Source organism: Acyrthosiphon pisum, chromosome A2 (assembly GCF_005508785.2).
Source record: "Acyrthosiphon pisum isolate AL4f chromosome A2, pea_aphid_22Mar2018_4r6ur, whole genome shotgun sequence".
NCBI classification, from domain to species: Eukaryota; Metazoa; Arthropoda; class Insecta; order Hemiptera; family Aphididae; genus Acyrthosiphon; species Acyrthosiphon pisum.
In genome coordinates, this window is record NC_042495.1 from 60,602,183 (window position 1) to 60,621,383 (window position 19,201).

Sequence of the window (19,201 nt, forward strand, 5' to 3'; positions counted from 1 at the left end):
TCCTAGTTAGAGAATCGCTGGGATATAGCACTTAATGCCTAACCCACACCCACCTTCAGATTCTCTATACAAAACGTAAATTTAAGACAACATTATAAAATTATAAATCAATTCACAATCTCTCTTTTTTTATATTATTTGTGATTTTATTAGTTGTCAGTATTTCGTAAATTAAGATTGGAAAAATTGAAGCCGATATCTTTTGCACAAGATTGTGACTAACACAATCATACTTTTATAAAATAATAGGATATACTATTTTTGAATTAATTAATAGTTCTATTTTTCTTATATTAAATTGGTGGACGTCACTTGCACCACGGCCCCTAGCCCTAGTAAAGTGACCGGGCACGTCTCTTTTAGGAAATTGATTGAATCCTCAAACATAGAACTCCTAATTCAAGAGGTCATGACTTGCACATCATGTATAGGTAAATATAGTACATTTTGTAATATTAATTTATGAATGAATATGATATTTTATTATTCTTTGAAATATTCGTTTTATATTTCTTATAGGTATAATGTATATGGCCTGGTATTGGTGGACGCTGCTTGCACCACGGTCCCTCGATCTAGCAAGGCGTATTATTCCGGGTATTTTTTTGATAATTGATTAAATACTCAATCAAGTCTTCCAATACACTAAAGATTTATATTTTATAGACGGGATAATTTAAAGAAAAATTAGGAAATTGTTGAGAGACTGCGTGAACTAACAAAATATTGTGCAGCCACAAAACATGACGTGATTTACACAGGGATCAAAGGGTTTTCCAATTCTCCCCTCCCATTTAGCTATGTCGTTTTTTTTTTATCCCCCTTTCAGAAATCATGTTTACACCACTAAACCTATGGGGGTGCGAAAAGAATTTAAAAATATTTCATCAGAACAGTGATTCAGTTGAAAAGAGTAGAACCCGAATAGAACCCGACTTCGATATTACCTAATAGGTATAGTCTGAAATGCTTGGTGGTATAAATGGTCGACGATTTACATGTGTAATTAGTAATTACCATAACATATTATACTAGATAATTTCGCATCAAAAAAAGTTCATCGCCAAATATAATAGATTTACCGTGTAAAAAATTATTTCTTATTCGTTTAATTGTCGTTTAAATATCTATATAATTGTTATAATTTTATATTTTATATTACAAAATAACTTTGTTGAATATCTAAAAATTGTGTTCATAAATTCTTCTATTTTTTTTGTTTATAAATCTTTTTCCCGTGTAATATTTTCTTATTGTTTAGTTGGAACAAATGTAGTTTAGTTCCCACGCGATTATTTCGATTTTTTTCCAAAAATGTTTGTTTTTATGCACTGAATACAATTCTAATTTAAAAATTCTCGCATTTTTTTACTTTAAAAGTTATAGCAAAAAAACTATAAAACAGTACATTTTTAAAAAATATGATATCTTCGACAAAAAACATCGAAAAAACTCTTTGATTTTTTTTAAAAATTGTATGTTTTTTATGATGGATGGAAATATGCTAATAGATTTTAACTATCGTATTTGCTGTTTAAAAATTGAAACCAACATTTACACATTATCACAGCTCGATATCACAATATCCCTCCGCCCTCGGCAGTGATTACGCGTGTGTCGGTACTCGTCGCTACGCTCCTCGGCACTGTCGCTTCGCTCCGTAAATCGAAAATATCCGTCGACTTGTTATGCAAAACCACCTCATGTAGGTCATATATATAAATTCCAATATTGGTCACAAATATATTAATCTACATTTTCACCAAACATTTTTTAGATAATATTATAACAAGAAAAATATCATAATTAATAAGAGGCGACAATCCAATACGAATACGTAGGAAAGCAAAGTGCATGCGTAAATATGTAAAATCGTAAACTTTGGAAAGATATAACTTCCAAAATAAAAATTTGTGAGAATTTTTGAATTAGACTTTTATATTCAGTGCTTTGAAACACACATTTTGGGATGAAAAATATCGAAAAAATCGCGTGGGAACTAAACTGCATTTATACCGTTTATTTTAGTTGATTAAATTTGTTAAAACTCCAAGTTTATACGAGTAATGAAAACTTAAATTATTTCCTGAAGGGGGGGAATATTTAAAAGGGCCTTGGGGAGCAGTTGCTCAAAATCCAGCCCTGCGTTCGTATGTTACGTAGTACGTACCAATGTATATTGTATAATTATGTAAATGTAAAGTACGTTATACGTTCGCAGTGCTCCGACATCCGGGCAAACAGCGATGCTGTGGTTCTCGGCACTCAGCTGAACCATGCCCACGAGACACTCGACCGTATCGGTTCAGTTCCTAACACTGCAGCCGATCACCGCGTCGCCAGTGGAGTTTCGGGATGGTTCGAGCACCCTGCACCAGTTACTGACCATTGTGCGTCCTCTCGTCCGGGCTCCGGGAGGTCAGAGCAGTTTCACAGCCACCACCGCTGCATCCACGCAAAATCGAAGACGACAACAGCGTCAACGATAATTAAACACAAATTGATAAAAAAAAAAAAAACAAACTATGTGGAGTCGTTTTCCCATTGTGTAATAAACTAATAAATAAACGTAGAATGTTATTTGTTTTATTTTTAAATAGTATTAAAACACCAAGAGTCCATGGTTACTACCTACACGTCGCTGTTTTGGTCTTCGTTGGCTATCACCGAGGATCGATTAAAATACTAGATTTAAATAGTGGATACTAAATTTAGAATCTGTTAATTTTATATTACGTATCCAAAAATGCCAAATCCAAATCCGATGGAGACGCACTTTTAGATAATATTTTCAATGTGTTTTAGGGGCGTCATTTCTGCATAGAATTTGTGGCAATTTCACGCTGCATGGATTTAGTGTGTGGCGTTTGCAAGGCCTAACACAACGGCTACATAAACACGGTGGCCATATTAACCTGACAGCCACACACAGTAAAAAGTGGTCAGGCCATAAGATCATAGGAGCCGGCGCCACTGGAATGCAGTTACTTTTTATGTGATCCGCACATAGTAATTTAAAAAATTTAAGGTAGGTTAACTTTTTTTAAACTGAGTTAACTATTATCTTATTCCATATTAACTTTTAACTTATCAAGTTAGACTTATATGATTTGTTAACTGTTAACTGTTAACTTCTAATATACTTATCAATCTTTGTTCACTTAACTTGAGTGAATATGTAATATGTAATATTTTCATTGACTTGCCCTTGCCCACCTTCGCTTCTCGGACCACGTCAATTCACGTTTGTAAGTTCCTATATACTTATTTCATAGGAGAAATGAGCAAGAAATAATAAATAAAATTATAAATAAAAATAATATTTCGATGTGTCTATGAAATTACGGATTACACAGAATATGTTCATTTAAATATTTAATGTTTATTTACTATCTACTCACACATTGACATAACAAAATGTACATAGTACGTGTCATATGAATTGCCTGAATATTACTCCTTAAAACATGCTACGCTCCAGTCGAAATAGTATGTAAATTGATGTCATAATAGTTTATATAAAATACATTTTTAAATACATTATTGATAAGTTTATCTGAAACGGAAATGTATATTAGTAGCGAATTGTTTAGTATGAATAAAAGAGGGTGTCTGGCCGATTGAAATAACACACATATAACTCGCGCAGTCGCGCCCTATAGGTACTAGGGATCAACATTTGATATTTTTGGAGGGCCATTTTTGGATTTCATGAATATTATAGAGGTCACCATAATGGAGCGTACATGTTTATTCAAAGGATGAAAAGGTGAAATCAAAAAATAAAATTTTAATTTTAGATTAATGAAAACCTCATTTAATTAAATTTCTGAAAATTAACTCAGATATAAAGTTTGTATACACGTACGGCCATTTGGTATCCTGTTCCAAACCGCTCGTCTATAACTAAACCGTCAGTGCAAGTACATTATAAGACAATAATATTATTATCGTCACACTCGCGTTGTCCAACGTAATTCTCTTCAGTCTCCAATGCGCTGAGGCATATGGATTCTGCGATCCGTTCGGCACTGCAGCAATCGTGCGTTTCTATAGCTTCGCGATTTATTAGAATATTATTATGCGTACAACACTACAACAACAACAACAACAACAACAACAACGATCGAGCAGTATTAATAATTTTAATAGGTATTCATATAGATCACGCGATACACGTGACACCACCTTCTCGTCTGTGCCTTTCCGTCGCCGCGGCCACCGTCGTATACTCGTATATTGCAATCGTACAACTGCAGATAACACGAAAGCGGCATCGGAATGCGGTCGAGTTACCACGATCGGCAATAATAGTAAACAGTAATGATAGTAATATAACTATTTATTTTGTAAGGATTTTTATTTTTCTAAGGTTGAAATCGATTAGACCGTGTTACATAATATATAACAGTAATTATTTACCTACATATAAATTCATATTATATTATTATTTATATTCTTATATAATATATTTATGACATCGTATCGTTTTGTACACGCAAAATGCACGACCGACACCGTCCACGCCATGCACTCATACCTATCGGCCGACGACAGATTCGAGATAGCGTGGTACGAAGTCATGAATAAAACAGATACAGTCACATCATAGGCGCAAATAGCGTTTGAGATTTGGGGGGGCTAATAGGGCTAATAGGGCCTTACTTTGATAATATTGAATAAGCTTAAAACAAAATGTAGAAAATGTTTGGGAGGGCTATGGACATTTTTGGGGGGCTTACCCCTAAGGCCCACCCATATTTGCGCCTATGAGTCACAATGCAGTACAATAATGTGATCAATAGAAAAACCCCAGAGAAGTTGATCTGCTGTATAGTAGTTGTAGAGTGTGGGTATACCTCGTCAGTCTTCATTGAGTAGGTCACTGTAATGGATGGGTTAAATTTGAATTCAACGATAAATCATAGTACAGGAAAATCGGTTTTAAGCAGAGACGGATATTTCTAATGATATTTTATAATTTATTTATGATAAGTAGGTACCTAGTATAATACTATAATTTATTTATTTTTCGATTGGTTATCGCACATATCACGTTGAACTAATTTTTGCAAAAAAAATTGCGTATAAAATTGTATTATTAATTATTAAAATAATATTATATCATACATTATTGTTATTAACTCAAAATTCAACACAGCGTATAGGTAAATACTGTAGAACTGTTTTAAAAATTAAATTATGTTTTACTTTTAATCAATAAATGCATTTTTTAAAATTTTAAATAACCTCTTTAAGTCAAAATTTTGGTAAGAGTAAGAAAATTCTGTTTCCAATAAACTTGGACTGTCGAGGTTCCACTGGGCTTATGGTATTATGTACTATGGTGTATATTATTTTGTTTCGTTTTGTATACACACGCACGCACGAGCGCGGCTGTTATTATAGGTACTGCTGTGGTTGTGGTGGGAGGAGAAGACTTGCCCGTAGCAACCAGGGGGGTTAGGGACACACGCTCGTAAACACTACTATGGTTTAGGTTTTACGCGCATTAAAATACTACCACGAAAATAATAACAATATATCCATATCCCCACCACCACTACAATACACATACATAATATCATTATACGTCAGGTGCGTGTGAGAGAGAACGACGGACTTATTACCTGTATGGCTCTACAGTTCTATATATTATTCTATATATTAGTATTATAGTATAGTAGAAGTAGTAGTAGTAGTTGTAATAGTATTCTTATTATAATGTATACCTACATAATATACGAGTTTTGTGTATGCGTGCGCGCGCTTGCGTTTCTTTCACTCCGCTGTCGGCCGCCGCAGTGTTATTATTATTATTATTATTCGTCGTCGTCGTCGTCGTCGAAGGCCATTGCCGCCGCCGCCGCCGCCTCTGTCCGGCCCGAGAGTTCGTATATTCCGGTTGCACACGGTCGACCGCCGACGCCACTCATTCGTCCGGTCAGTATCACGTCGGTAGAACGTACCCCGCACGCGTGCAAACGATGGTTCGACGCGGACGCGATTGATCGAACAGTTATTAATTATTTATAACTCAGTTCTTATTCTCGCGTAAACGTGTGTGTGGTTTTTTTATTTATTTGTTTGTTTTCCATCAACAAGTGTTGAAAGTTGGTCGACTATAATACTCTTGACGATTCGCCCGCAAGGACAATACTATATAGTGCAACACCACTAAAATACTTCATCTACGCACAGGTTAGTTTTGCAAGTGCCAGGCCATAATAATGGGTATTAAAATAATATGAATATCGACGAAATTGGCACGTGCTGTCGCCTGTCACCCCGCCCGTCGGTTTCTAAAAAGGAGTGTTCGATATTGGTTTATTTTCGTAACATAATATATAGGTAACCCATATTTGGGTTGACCGTTCGCGAGACACCATTTCTTATACAATAGTCAATAGTATATACAATAATAATACTATATGTACATACCTATACAATTGCAATCATTGTGCTAGGTGTGACTTCAAAAAGATATTAATATAACTTATAAGTTATAAGTAATACTTGTTGATTATATAGCTTAAATATAATATAATCGAGTTATGTATTACGAGCTTACGAATAATAATAATAATAATAATAGATAATATTTTATTGTAGGTAGGTATGTGTATTTTATTTCATAGTTTTCAGTAACACTGCACGTGTTTGGCGGGACATGATAATTTGATTTTTTTTAAATTGAATGTACAGTATAATAATTAATACTATGCGAATTTCGAACGAACAAGCAGTTGTCTGCCGCAGTCAGTCGAGTGGGTAAAGCGTTAAAGTCTCCCGCAGACTCCGCGCAGTCGGTGGGACGCTAAGAGATACTGAGATTTGTTGTCGATCGATAACTTTACGGCGATAGTTAAACGACTATCTAGTATTATTGTAATTTATAGATCAATAAATGGGTGGGTCGATGTTTGACGAATAGTTTTATCAACTTTATCTGCACCATTATACAATAGATACGAGTTTCGTAATCCTATATATACATTATACGTGTTATTACAACTTTTAGTAGGTATAGCTAATATAATTATTAATTACTAATGTTAGATTAGGTCATTGATAACATAATAATGACTCAATAGTTGTGGATAATTAATATTACCAGTTTGCTAAACGAAAACCTAAAACGATATTACCTTTTTTTTTTTACGTAATCGCAGCATAGGGGTGCACAACTTGTCCCCATGCAACATAATTTATTGGAGTACCAAAAGTACCATAAGCGATGTTCATCATTACGTGTTTGTTTGGTTTTGAAGTCTATACATACGGAAAAAATCAAAATGGTCAATTGCGTGCTATAAAAATATTTAGATTACCTACCTAACTTATAACTAGTAATTATACGTACTAAATTGTTTTAACTTTTAAATTATAATTATTACCTACAAACAATTTACTTTTAACATTAAAAAGATTTAGAGTATATACCTATACCTATATCAAATCATTAAAATTGTAACATATTATGTTACTGTGTAGAATTTCTAAAACTTAATTTAAATAATTTCCATAATGTAAATTCATTTAAGTCATTCTTAAATGATTACGATTTTAATCATAAATGTTTATGATTTTATGTAAATCTATTTAGATATATCACAACTCAATTTTAACTCCCCAATACACGCTATATGGTTATTAGGGGAGTTGCAAATCTTTTTATTATTTTTATATAATATATTATAATTTTGTTCTGTTTCTTGATTTGCTAAATAAATATATTATATTATTATTTATTATTACTATAGGTAATATAACTGTGTCATTTATTATGACTGTTAGAGCATACACATTTTTAAGTACACCAAAACAATATATGATATAGCATAAATTTAGAAAATAGGTATATGAAGCTACAAAATTATGATTTTCTTAAAAATAACGAATTAAATTAACACTTAAAAATGTTGTTAACTATCGTTTGTCAATCGCGCGTAAATGTATTTATTTAAATGCATTAACAGGTTTTAAAATGCATTTGAATTGGCTTTTATAATTAGGTTATGCTCTACTTCGTCGTCGAACGTTTTCTGTTCGGTATTGATTTTAAAAACTATTAGAAAAATGTCATTGACTTCACAAACCGTGGTGTCTCCGAGATGTTTTTATTGGAACAAAATTACACAAGCAATTCAATAGTCAATACAGATTAATACTTCATGGCATTATTCAAATAGTAAATTATGACGACAGACGTTTCGTGGTATTGAGTATTTTAAGTATTAACCACAATATAAATTAAAATCGAGAATGTCGAACGTCCTTAATTTCCGTACGTTCACTAAAATCAATTAGATCGGAATTTTAATATTATATAAGTTTTCAGACATTTAATATTATTATACTATAATTCCACTAGTATGGGTAATTATAGTCCTTAATCGTTAAAAAGTGAGGTCTCTTAATCACGGTGTTCTAATTATACGTTTTTTTATAAGCATAACTGATATAATGTGGTATTTTGGCTACAATCATTTTATAGGAAATTCAATTTTCAAATTTTTGAAAAAAAATGTTTTTTTATAATTGGAACTTTAAATGCATACAACACTTAGTTTTACAAAAAATTAATGTTTTTACTTTTTATAGTGGTTTTATTTTTTAGTAACCTATATATTTTAATCTAAAAATTTTAAGTAGAACAGATTTCTTAGAATATTGATTTATATATATATCAAAATAGATATTGAATAAATATATATTTATTTTTATTAATTAAGATTCAAAGTTAAGATGAGCGGAGTAAAATTATAAGGATAGTACTCCGCAAAAGTCGGAAATATAATCAATAGGTACTTAGTAAAATATTCCATTTTTTTTTTTTGTAAAATGTAGTGTTATATACACTTATATATGTACGATTTAACAAAAACTTTTTTCTAAAATACAAAAAATAACTTAGGAAATAAGTAATGTCAGTTAAATGGATTGCTCTGAACAAATACACGTAACATATAGTAGGTATCAGCATTTAAGTATTTGAGTATAATTCGGTATTTGAGATACCGCTCGTCATAAAAAAAATAATGTGTATCACGTAGCATTATGTAGCCGCATGTATCCAATTCCATTAGTTTGATTGAAAACGATATCACTCGGTTTTTAGATTACATATGGAAAATTAATGCACATTACCGATTTGCTGTGTATATTATAAACTATATAGGTAGAATAAACATTAGTATTTCAATATTGAAGTCTTTATAGTTTTTCCGTGATTTCGTATCTTTTAAAAAATACTTGGTCGTCTTATTGAATCATACCAAAGATGATATTATATTGTATAAATACAGTAATGAATTTAAAAAAAAGTAATTTATTAATATGCAAGTTTATTTGTACTGTATAGTTTTATATGGCTGGTATCAAAATCGTATACGATTTATGGCGATTTTTTAGAAAAATAAACCAAACTGCCAATCCTCTCACTCCAGATATGCCAGACGTAGGTGAATTATTATTATTATGAAATATGAAATCAAAAATAAATATTCATAATATAAATTATAATGTCCTTATAATCATCGAACTAAATACTTATTATTGGTGAGGGTCGATTAGGATAACCGCTCTTGGTGACGTTTTTGAAAATTGTTAGACCATAATAATAAGTGAACTGCGTTATTATTATTTTTATGTAGGTATTTGTGAAAAACTTTATATTATTATTTAATAATATTTACTATCATACAGTTTTTTACTTAACACGAGATTTTAATATTATACTTATGCGGAGACTTTTGATTCAATATACCAGCAACCAGCTGTATTACCTAAATTGGTGATGATCAGGGTTCGGGGTTTATCACACTTATAAGACGTTATAATCATCAAAATAAGCGCTGAAAAAAGCACTTAAATACTTCATTATAACACTGAAATAAGCACTTAAAAATATTAAAAAAACCACAAAAAATAGCGTGGCAAAAACTATTAACACAATTTTTTCTATATTATCGTTTAGTTTTTATATTTAACGGAAAAAAAATCGTCTTTAAAAAAATTTAAAACTTTTTTTTTAAAAAACTTAATTTTTGTCAGTGGCACATGTCATCATAAATCATAATTAACCAGAGATATGTAAAAAGGCAAAAATAATTAGAAAAACCGGAAACAAGCATATTTAAAAAAAAATCATCGAAGAAAGCAAAAAAAAAGAACTTTAAAATTCCATAATAAAAAGTGTTATAACATGATGATGACATACACTTCCATAGCACTCTGTTACATTTTATGTCAAACCATAAGCAAATTCTGTAAGTTCCGAGCCCGGGTGATAATCAAAGAAAAAGTATTTCGATTCGGTGAAACTCGCCGGCGCGTTAATGAACTATACGTGTATTATTATACGACCGCAGTGAAATGCAGTATACCCATATATATTATAATATTCTGTTCATATATAGACGGTATGTGCTTCCTATGAATAATAATATTAAACGATGGCACTTCCTTGAATATTTTAATCGGCGGAACGGGTTTTATTATTTTTCCATCCAACACGTATCATTGCCCGTCGGCTAGGTATGCGTAAAAAACGCCTAGTATTATAATATTTTACACATCTATTGCCGTCTATTTCGGATTGCAGGCCGCATCACGACAACTGATCGAACAACATTATGATAACGGTGCGTGTTACTAACGAGTGGTTAGCACGACGATACTACCTATGAAAAAAAATAAACATATCCTGGCTATCGTGGAATTTTTTATCAATCAAACGAATTTCGAACTACAATTAATGGATTTAAATATTAAATATTATATGTTGTTATTAATTTCGGCATATCGCATATTACATTAGTATAGCTACTACAGTACTACACGAACTAAACCACTTGAATTTAATATCCAGTACCCATGTGTTCACGTGTCTATATAGATTATAGGTCTTCGAATAATAGGTTTAATATAAGACGACGGGTCAGTCGATTTTACCTTACGATTTTTTTTATAAAATACAGTAATATATAGGTATTCGTGTTTGTTTAAGCTTTAGAGAAATTAAAAAAAAATCGTTTCATACATTTATTTTACGTCGTGGTTCAATGTATTTCTTATGTACATATTTTTTTTTTTGTTTTGTCTATTAATTGATTTTTAGAATAAACATCATGTTATAATTTATTTTATTTTCTGTTACTCGTTAACGTAATTATTAATTCAACAGTTAAAAACTTAAAATAGGTAACTGAAACTAAAATTCTCCATTTTTCCCACATACATGTTTACAATAAACATCTGATACCTATTAATATTAAATAATAATATTGTAGTTGGGTTTTTTTAAAATTAAAATTGGTTAGTGATTCGTGTTATGAAAATCAAAATATATTTCAATGTTTCACTTTTTTCCATAATTTCGCCACAAGTAATAAAATGCAAATCAATAGGTATTTACTAAGTACTTATACATTTTCAATGTCAATGAATTGTAAACAAATAAAAATATATAGGTGGTAAGTAATTTTTTTTTATTGAAACAACTTTGAAATTTATATTGTGGACGTAACTTTCAAACAAAAGTGTCACTAATGGGTGGCTGCTCTCTTCAAATGTTTATCACTATGTGTAATCTATTATAAACTGTTATTTTTTTTTTATGTTTCAATACCTTATTCCTGTATTCCTGTCATTCCTGTATAATATTTGCTTATTATGCTTTACTGTACAGATTGTAAATTGCCTTATAAAAAAAATACTGTGGAAGTTTTACTATTAGTAAAGTAAAAATAATACTTAATCAATAGGTACAATTTGTAATGAAAATGTAGGTACGATTAAATTCGTGGCAGTAAAATCATTTTTTTTTTAATTCAAAAGTAATATGTACCTATCATGTTTATTATTATGAATCATGAATAACATTTTTAGTACTTTTCGACAATACGTGGTGGTCGTTAGTGTTAGTGTTATGCATTGGCGTATTTCATATTTATACATCAGCATGAAGTGTCCGAGATAATAAAAAACTTCTTATATCCCAATGGGCATAGTAAAGTTATTGTATTGGTTTTCTAGATTTTGACTGTAGGTAAAATATGTTTATTCATTACGAGGTTAATGGCCGTTTCACAAAACAAAAACGCGCAATAATATGTATACCTATACATAATATAATATGGCAATTATGCTTAATTACGGATATAGGGTAAGAAAATCGATATAAAATTTAAATGAATAACAATAATTAGGTACCTATAATAACCGTAAGTATTCTAAATGGAAGTGCGTGTCGTGTGTGATGATGTATTGATGTGCTACCGAAACACCGTCACCGTGGTGCCATTAAGATAATATTATATTAATAATGGTAATTTATTATTCGTCCGGTGATTTGTGACCGAACGATTAGTCTCGCGACTCGCGAGGGACCTTGGACGTCGACGTGGACGCGTCTTGTCCGACCACGGTGTACTTACACTGTTCGTCAGTCGTATTGTTTGCGGGACGTTTATTGTGTAATAACTGCAGCTATATAGCTATGGTGAGAAACTTCCGTAGAGGCGTGGGTTATTGTGTGGCACTATAGTACCTACCTTCTACACGCACGGTATCTGCTGACCCTGCTGATGCTGCTAAAACAATTAAATAATATATTCTAGGGTCGAATGAGACGAGAGAGACGGAAAGCCCTACAGGTCTGGATAGTCACCTATGACGCGTGCGTGACTAATCGGAATGGACGTGACGTAATTATATAGATCAGCTCGATCAGGTATAACAATAATTTAGAATAATATAGAATGTTATTATTATTATAATGGTCAAGTACGCGCGGAGGAAGTTTTTGACGAGCTATATTGATAGACCTACCTGCTCTCTATTGTTTGAATTTTCTTGGATCTGTGTTTATATAATATAATATAAATCATGCATTGTTGTATATTAATGTTGTAGTATAGTAAATGGTACCTACAGTGTACACTGTACACTGCAGGGGGATATATTTTTTCTTTTCTTTTTTTTTTACTAAAAACAATTGTTTTTTATTTCTATTTTACTTAATCACAACAATAGAGTTTGTTTACCTACTGTTTTTCAACGTGATGGTTTTATTTTATGTAAAATATTTTTTTTATATAGAAACCAATCTCGTTAATTTCATTTACTGAGGTAGAAATGTAAAATTATATTTATTTATTAACTATTTACATTGAATATTGAACCGTATTTAAGAATTTAAAGTTTAGAGGGGTATGCACAGTACACATTTCGATGAAGCTTTTAAGTAACTCCTTTATTAAACTTTAAAATTTAAATGCTTGTATAAATAATAAATTATTTGTTCAATATTCGATATTTATTTCGAGAATCAAAGTTTTCAGTAAAATTATATTTTACTTCAATACACGAAATTATTTCAAACAAGTATAGTGGTTGTAGTTTGAAAACTTTAAATTCATATTAAGTATACCTATTTAAAACTTAAGGTTAACGGGTAAGGGTTAAAATATGTTGATTTTAAATTGAAATATATTACATGATTATAGGTACTTATGTTATATGTGGAATGTTTACCAACAAAAAAATAGAAATTCAATTTACTTAATATTTTTTCAACTTTAAAAAATATGGCCATATATCGAAGTTGATATCGCCGCACTCTTTTGATGGTATAAAGAATCTAAGTATTTGAAAATAATAATTATGGTATTCAAAATTCAAATATACATACAAATTCTAAAAATCGGAGTTTGAATAAATCCATTATTAAAGAGAAAAATGGTGCTTAATATGCTTGGTGAATCATCCTGAATAATTAAATAGATAACAATTACTAGGTATGTTGATAATTGATAAATGATAATATATTATTTTATATGTGGCCTAAATATTCTCATATGTTCCTCGACTGTGGGTTTTCATAATACGTAAAAGCTGAAAAGCTTATATACAGTATGTCCCAGAAGTCCCGTATCACCCTTAGTATCTCCGTGGAAAATCAATATATTTAAATGCAGTTTTCTTTACAGTCATAAGTATGGAAATTTAGATTGAATAGCATAGTATTCGATTTGTTTTTTTCAAAAATTCAAAAATTATGAAACAATTGTTTTAAACAAATAAGTTTTTTAAATTTCCAAGATAGCCATTTTGTTGATCGTATTTTTTAAAACAGTTTAAAAAAAAAATATTAATATTTTATGAAAATTGTTCAAGTTAGAGCTAATTATTATTTTGAATTTCTAAGAATAATTATTATGTTACCTATGCATACAGCATTAGCAAAATACGATTCGCATGTTAATTATTACAATCACTCTGATTTTTCGGCTGAAATTAAAAATAATAATTAGCTCTAACTTGGGCGATTTTCATTAAATTTTAATATTTTTTATTTTTGAACTTTTTTAAAAAATATGATCAACAAAATGGCTATCTTGGAAATTTAATAAACTTATTTGCCTAAAAAAATTGTTTGATAATTTTTGAATTTTTAAAAAAAAAAATGGAATATTATGTTATTTAATCAGAATTTCCATCCTTATGACTGTAAAAAAATTGCATTTAAATATATTGATTTTCCATGGAGATACTTAGGGTGGTACGGGACTTCCGGGACATAATGTATAGGTAGTGTGTTATATTATTCATAGAAAATAAACAGTTTTCAACATCATAATATTAAATATGAGATATTATAGATATTTAAGTCGTTCTTTTTATCTCAGAGAAGATAATATTTTAATTATTATAATCAATAATAGGTACATACTGAAATTTTTTTCTATAAAAGTGATTGATAGTTCATATTTTTGTTTTGATAATTAATATATTAATATATTTAATAATTAATGCATATATTTTTAAAGTTAACATAATACTACTATCGTTTATAAAAAAAATAAATATATTACATCTCTTTTAATCGTGGTTGGTTGTTGAACACTAGGAATGTTTTCATTTCCTATAGTTTTTTTCCCAATTACGCCATGGTCGTATGCACTATATGTACATAAAAGTAGCTGCGTGTGGTAGATTTTTAATAAGAGCTTGAATGCTAAAAACGTTTCTACCCGAACATATTAATTTTGTTTAAACGTTCTATTCGCAAACGGGGTCTTATATAATATATTATTATACACTATTATACAGTCCTAAAAATATTCTATATCGTAGTTTGGTCGGTTTCAAAATATTATCATTTTTTTTTTCAATATGCCATTCAACCCATTGTGGTCGACACAAACGTACGCCATTATAGAACAGAGAAGTTTTTTCACCAGTCCTAATGTGTTTTTTTTTATTCCCATCGCAATATTATTTTCTGATGGCATAATTTTTCTCTTTTATTAATGTACAGTATATACTATATACATAAACATATATATATATTATTTTTGTCACAGCTGTTATTATATGTTTCGCACAATTTGGTGAGCTGAAAATATAACCTCGGAGTTTGGCAGTAAAAACGTACTGTTATGGTTGTGTAAAAAAAAAGATAAAAAAAAACGAGTAGGTACCTATACTGAACGCGCGTATATACCGTCCGTATCAAACCGTAGCGTATAATAATACACATATTATACATACATACTTGAATCGGATATAAGAAACAATGAGAGAGAGAGAGTTTCGACCTAATGTTTGTACAGATAAATCGTTAAAATTTTCAGATTCTGTATACGTAGGTATACCTTTACGTTTGTGCTATTTTTTTTGGTCCCGCAAAGACGACGCATATCATAGAACGAACCGTTGGTCTACGACAATAATATAATATTACTATCATTATTATTATTATTACACGTACTATAATTTATAACATTACAGTTTCCTTCTCGCGTCTATTTTTTTCCACGTTCTAGAGACTTATTACACTTTAATCTATTGCTTTATACACACACACATACACGGTAACCGCACACGTCATAATAATATGTGCCGAGTGTATGTGATATTTTTATTACTCGCAATAATATTATACGGATATAAAATAAAAGAACAATTCCGAATTTTGGCGAAATATGGCAATATATTAAAAAAATATATTTTGGTCCGATTTATTTTTCACCACACGTTTTTTATTTCTTTATTCGTTTGTAAACATTCCTTTGTCCTTTCCCCCCCGTCACAATCGTTTGTCACTGCAGAATTAGGTTTTAATTTTTTTTTTAATTTTATAATTAGTTAGATTTTTTTTTTAAATCTTTTGATATGCTTTACGTATTACAAAATATATCAATCATATACATCGTACATTACTTTAAACTATATTTTATAGTCTAAAAAATGTACAGTAAAAAAGTGGATGTTCGCGTTAGAAAAAAAAGTTTGTATTGCCACAGGACACTCCTATTAAATAGTATAAAAATCCAAGTACTTTAAAAAACGGCGTTTAAGTATATAGGTATTATAAAATTCCAAAAATCAGAATTACGAATTTATTCGTTACTAAAGGAATAATGGGAGTAGCATTCTTGGTGAATCACTCTGTATAATAAATGGTTTGACACAACAAGGATGCGGGGTCTGCATGAAAAAAATAATTTAAGCGTTTCAAACAAATCACACCCGATCGAATGATTTGCGAATTACGATGTATAGATATATGGATGAATTATAATAACCGTGAATATATATTATTATATGTATTGCGTGGGTACAAGGTACATTGATTTTACTCCTTCGAATTCTATTCGCATAGTAGGTGATGGAAACGGAATTGAAAAAAAATGACTCACCATAATCATACTCACTCCTTGTCTTCTTTAATAGTTCATATTTCGTTCAAATTCTTATTTTGTAATTTTAAAGTATAAGTACTTTTTTTTAGTTTAGTTTTTATTTAATTTATACAATTTTAGAATATTAAGCATTTAGGTATATAGACATTTACAATTTCAAGACAGGTGGATTTTAGTGCAGAATTTAGCCACTGGCGATACTCCGACATTTGAGTTACAGCTAGAACAAGGGGTGAATTGTGGATAATATTATTTATTATTGTTTTAAGTATGTATATTATATAATTAACATATTTTCTAATAAAATATAAATTTAATTTTTGAAAAAAAATGATATCGCCACAATTCTTAAACGGCGAAAAATATAAGGATTTAAAATATGGTCTTTGTTACTTACAAATTTTAAAAATCAGAATTTGAATACATTTATTATTAATTGAAAAAATGAGGACGAGCGTGCTTAGGAATATATCACCAAGTTTAATAATTTTTTTTGTATAAATTATTCAATTAAATTATGCGTATATTGATATTTAAGCTTTTTTTGACGACAAAAAGCAAAATTATTAATAACAAACTGTTTTTTTTTTTTTTGAACGCAAATAAATCTGGGAAATGATTATGTAACTAATACAACGTAATATGTTTAATAATTAATATTAATATGTAATATTGTAATCTGTACACTACAAAGCACTACAACATGTTTATGCATAATGCGTTTTTAACGACAACGGAAGATTGCATTTCTAGAGTTAAAATATATTAAGGTACGTTACCGTGGCACCCCTCAGAGGACACTGATTTTACTGAATTACACATCATAGGGACACACTCGTTGACCACCTGTTTGCCACTCTTATAAAAATATTTAACGTGTAGTATTTTACAGAAATTTCACAAATTTTGCCTACAAATTCTTTGCTTACATAAAATATTTACCCATTTTAAAATTACAGGGAGATATGCACAGCCAAAATCGGTTTTGCTGCTTACTCGAAAATATTTACCGTGTATACACATTACACACCAACATTTTCTTCCTCGATTTTTTTCACCAAACCTATATCATTATAATATAAAACTGAAATAATTATTTCAAATAAAGAACTCAAGTTATAAAATAATACATTTTTTTTTATTGTTATAGATTAATTCTTGATTATATTTACAAAAGTGTTCTTACTTCTTTAGTAAAAGGTATATATACTTTACAATACGATTATGAATTAATAAACAATAAGCAGTTGCATCTGTAAGTGATTCTGATGCTTCAATTGGAAATTGAACATCCACTGCAGAGGCTATGACTGAAATAAATTTGTTGTGTACCTATGCGATAAAAATTTTCGAGTAAGGGGAAAAACCAATTTTGAGTGTGCAATTATTCTGTAATTTTAAAATTGGTAAATATTTTGTGCAAGCGGAGAATTCGTGGGCAAAAATTGTGAAATCTCCCTGTAAAATGCTATACGGTAAATATTTTTGTGTGGACAACGAGTGTGTAATCTCCCCTTGATGTGTAATACAGTAAAATCAGTGTCCTCCGAGGCGGGCATTTCATTTTGTACATGGTGTGATTACTGCGGAGAAAAAACCGAGCTGGCTCAGAACATAAAAATATATGCTACTCGCAACCATTTGTAACCACAAACTTGGAATTCATAATTTGATTTCACCATGGAAAATTATTTTTCACAGCATATAATATTATATATTATTGTTTACTGTTAAAAATCATATTTAAGAATTCTTCTCATCATCGCGAGTGTTGTTTTTATTATTGTATACAACTGCGACTTTCTGAAATAACCATAAGTGATTACATAATAATTATCTCACAAGGGTTAGTGGTCATATTTTTAAATTTAAATATTTTCATAAGGCAAAAGTGTTTTAAATTTAGTTTGCGTCGCGGTCCCGTGATGTTTTTGGTCCATTTAATCATGACAAATCGTTTTCGCGAAATAAAAAAACCACAAGCATTTGGAAATCTCATAATAATTTTTATATATTTTGCATGTAACGTTCGCGTTGAAGTGGACGTCGACCCATTAGTAATTTATATTTCGTCCAGTATGCTGAAGTGATCATTAGTCATTTTTCGAATGCGACTACCTATTATAATTTATTATTGTACATACAAATGCAGGTAATACTCTAACACATTACACCGTAGTTTTTAATTCGGCAAAATGTAGGTACAATGTACCTGGTACATACTATTATAATATATGTAACGCGAAATAATTTTTTCGACACATTATGATAAGTTTATTTATTTTGTGAATACACAAGTAGTGAGTTTTGAGTATGTTGAAAAACAAATAGGTACTAAACACAATAATTCCTATATAGTAAAACGATAATAATATAAGTAAATAAGACGCCCTAAACGAACGTTTGCCATTTATTACTTGTATAATATTTAAATTATTAAAATTCAAAGTTTTTATATACTTACGTGGAATGGAAAAGTAGTCCACACG

General features: G+C 30.1%; 1 protein-coding gene across 1 annotated transcript in view; it reads left to right on the forward strand.

Moving 5' to 3' along the window:
- Window positions 1-5,864: 5,864 nt before the first annotated feature.
- The window catches only part of LOC100168620 (putative ferric-chelate reductase 1 homolog), a 50,092-nt gene continuing 36,755 nt past the window's right edge, over window positions 5,865-19,201 (forward strand). Inside the window, exon 1 of the mRNA XM_001950544.5 lies at window positions 5,865-6,201. The gene's annotated coding sequence lies outside the window, so the exon portion shown is untranslated. The remainder of the gene's footprint in view (window positions 6,202-19,201) is intronic.